The 3428-nt window shown below is 44.1% G+C and overlaps 1 non-coding gene across 1 annotated transcript; it reads left to right on the top strand.

The window, feature by feature from the left end:
- The first annotated feature begins 285 nt into the window (after nt 1–285).
- trnal-caa (transfer RNA leucine (anticodon CAA)) lies at nt 286–399 on the top strand. Its single transcript has 2 exons — nt 286–323; nt 354–399. It is a non-coding gene; the product is annotated as a tRNA-Leu (tRNA).
- The last annotated feature ends 3029 nt before the right edge of the window (nt 400–3428 follow it).

The following is a 3428-nucleotide window of genomic DNA, read 5'->3' as shown; positions in this document are numbered from 1 at the left end:
AAGTGATCTATCTATCTATCTATAATCACGTGAAAAAACAAGTACACCCCATGGAAATGGTTTAAAAAAATGTAAAAACACAAGCAGTGATAACCCTCTTCTCTAAACCTTTAAAAAGCTGACATGGTAGTTATTGAAGATCTTATTAAAAACTGGGACAGAATCCTTTTCTCCAAAGGTCAGAGTATTGTGCACTGTGATGTATTCACTCTGTTTCAGGTCAGCAAGTCTAATGAGTGTGTTTGTAAACAGGTGGAAAAAAGGGAGGGAACACACAGCTGTAGTGTCAGGATGGCCGAGCGGTCTAAGGCGCCAGACTCAAGGTTCAGACCTTCTCCCTGGTTAAAGGAGGATTCTGGTCTCTAAATGGAGGCGTGGGTTCGAATCCCGCTTCTGACTGGATTTTATTCCCTCTAAAAACCCCCATGTGTGAATATTAAATGAATGAAGTTAGGATTCTAAAATGTATTTTGTACGTATGCAGTAAATTAAAGATGAAGACACTCAACACTGGAGAAGTTTAAATGAGAGGGAACTTATTTATATGTGAGGTTCTGTGCTGAGTGTAGTAGTAGTTCAGAATGTAGCTTTCAGATAAATGCTGATAAATACACACATTAAGAGGAGTTGTGGATCTCCTCAGGATGTCATTTGTGTTTTTGAGGGTTGTAGATGATTTAATTCTTGGATGATCTCTGTGGAAATATGGATGAATAACATGTGCAGGGGAGAGAATGGTTTTCTTAAATAAACTAGACAAGGTCATCGCTGACTGCAACACTGCTGATATTTTAATTCTGGGTGGGGATTTTAACTGCACAACAGATAACTTGGACAGGAACCACACAGAACCTCATGTGGCCTCCCGTAAGCGCCTGTGGGAGACGATGGAGGCTCATGAACTGATTGATATTTGGAGAAATTTAAATAGAAACCAGAGGCAGTACACGTGGGCCCACTCCATAGACAACACACTCTCCCTGGCAAGACCAGATCGCTTTTATGGTTTTAAACATCAGCCGACACTTTTTACTAAATGTTTCATTGGGGCGCTGGTCCGCTCACGCTTTAAAAGCATGAATGAGATGGATGCTCCTTCTAAGTTCTTTTTTGGTCTAGAGCAGAAGAATGGACAGAAGAGATTCATAAATGCTGTGTGAACAGAATGAGGGGATCTTCTGTCAGAAATTTGAAACTCAGTTAGCTTCTACTTGAAGCTGGGGTGGTAGGCAGCCCACATTACCAGCTGGTTTGGTGTGGAAAAAGGGTGGGCCAAATCTCTCTATCTCTCTCTCTCCATTTCACTCTATCTCTCTTTCTCTCTCTATCTATCTAGCTCTCTCTCTCTCTAGCTCTCTCTCTAGCTCTCACTCTATCTATCTATCTCTCTCTCTCTTATTGGTTATCTTGTCTCACACTTTAAACATCTATGATTCACACTACTTTTTCTCCACGGACGTGTCCGTGTCCTCCCGCGCTCCGTCCACCTCCTATATTTATCCAGTCATACACACGGTCACTCACACGCTTTCTCCATTTATAAAGTCGATATTTTTGATTTCAGGATGTTTAAAGGGTTCGTGAAGTGATCTCGGTTTTAACGGAACCGGATTTAAAGAGTCAGAGTGTGTGTTTTGGTTCTTTATCTACCACCGCGACCCGTTCACACACACAGAGCAGTGTAGGAAGGAGGCGCATGCGCAGTGCCCTTTAAACCTGCCTTCGGTTCGCCTCATTCAGATGACGTCATCTCTTCACACCGCCTCCGGAACGTGAGAGTTGCAGGGTTGCCAGATAACAAATAAATGTGACTAACTAGTTTAAATCTTTTTAAATTTAAATCTAAGTAAATAGTTTTAATATACGTAATATCTTATCTAAATATATCTATCCTCCCCCCCCCCCTCTCTCTCTCTCTCACACACACACTCTCACACTCACTTTTTCATGATGTTAAAATATGTTGCTCTTTGAATTAGAAAGTATCTTTCATTTATTGATATACAGGGTCAGTGAAATAAGGGGTCCAAATGAAAATGAAAAAGATATAATTTAAGAAGAGCTAGTTTTATGTGGCGCACGGTGGTTTAGTGGTTAGCACATTCACCTCCAGGGTCGGGGGTTCGATTCCCACCGTGGCCCTGTGTGTGTGTGTGTGGAGTTTGCATGTTCTCCCCGTGCTGCAGGGGTTTCCTCCAGGTACTCCGGTTTCCTCCCCCAGTCCAAGACATGCATGGTAGTCTGATTGGCGTGTCCAAAGTGTCCGTAGTGTATGAATGGGTGTGTGAGTGTGTATGTGATTGTGCCCTGCGATGGACTGGCACCCTGTCCAGGGTGTACCCCGCCTTGTGTCCAGTGCTCCCTGGATAGGCTCCAGGTTCCCCGTGAATACTCTCTCTCTCTCTCTATCTAGCTCTCTCGATCTATCTAGCTCTATCTCTCCGTCTATCTAGCTCTCGCCCTCTCTCCGTCTGTCTAGCTCTCGCCCTCTCTCCGTCTATCTAGCTCTCGCCCTCTCTCCGTCTATCTAGCTCTCGCCCTCTCTCCGTCTATCTAGCTCTCGCCCTCTGTCCGTCTATCTAGCTCTCGCCCTCTCTCCGTCTATCTAGCTCTCTATCTATCTAGCTCTCTCTCTCCATCTTTCTCTCCATCTCTCTCTAGCTCTGTCTATCTAGCGCTCTCTCTCTATCTAGCTCCCTCTCTTTATCTATTTATCTAGCTCGCGCTCTCTCTCTCTAGCTCTATCTCTAGATATCTCTCTCTCTAGCTCTCTCTCTCTAGCTCTCTCTCTCTAGCTCTCTCTCTCATGCTCTCTCTCTATCTCTCTAGCTCTCCCTCTATCTAGCTCTATCTAACTATCTGTCTAGCTCTCTCTCTATCTAGCTCTCTCTCTATCTAGCTCCCTCTATCTAGCTCTCTCTCTCCATCTTTCTCTCCATCTCTCTCTAGCTCTGTCTATCTAGCTCTCTCTCTATCTAGCTCCCTCTCTTTATCTATTTATCTAGCTCTCTCAATCTATCTAGCTCTCTCTCTCTCTCTAGCCCTCTCTCTCTCTAGCTCTCTCTCTCTCTAGCTCTCTCTATCTATCTAGCTCTCTCTCTCTATCTATCTAGCTCTCTCTCTCTCTGTCTAGCTCTCTCTCTGTGTCTAGCGCTCTCTCTGTCTATCTATCTAGCTCTCTCTCTCTATCTAGCTCTCTCTCTGTCTAGCTCCTTCTCTTTATCTATCTATCTATCTATCGATCTATCTATCTCTCTCTCTGTCTATCTATCTAGCTCTCTCGCTCTCTATCTTGCTCTCTCTCTGTCTAACTCTCTTTATCTATCTAGCTCTCTCTCTCTCTATCTAGCGCTCTCTCTATCTAGCTCTCGCTCTCTATCTAGCTCTCTCTCTCCAGCTCTCTCTCTCTATCTATGTAGCTCTCTATC

Source organism: Ictalurus punctatus, chromosome 24, assembly GCF_001660625.3.
Source record: "Ictalurus punctatus breed USDA103 chromosome 24, Coco_2.0, whole genome shotgun sequence".
NCBI classification, from domain to species: Eukaryota; Metazoa; Chordata; class Actinopteri; order Siluriformes; family Ictaluridae; genus Ictalurus; species Ictalurus punctatus.
Note: the sequence above shows the minus strand (reverse complement) of the source record. Positions and strands in the feature narration are given on the sequence as shown.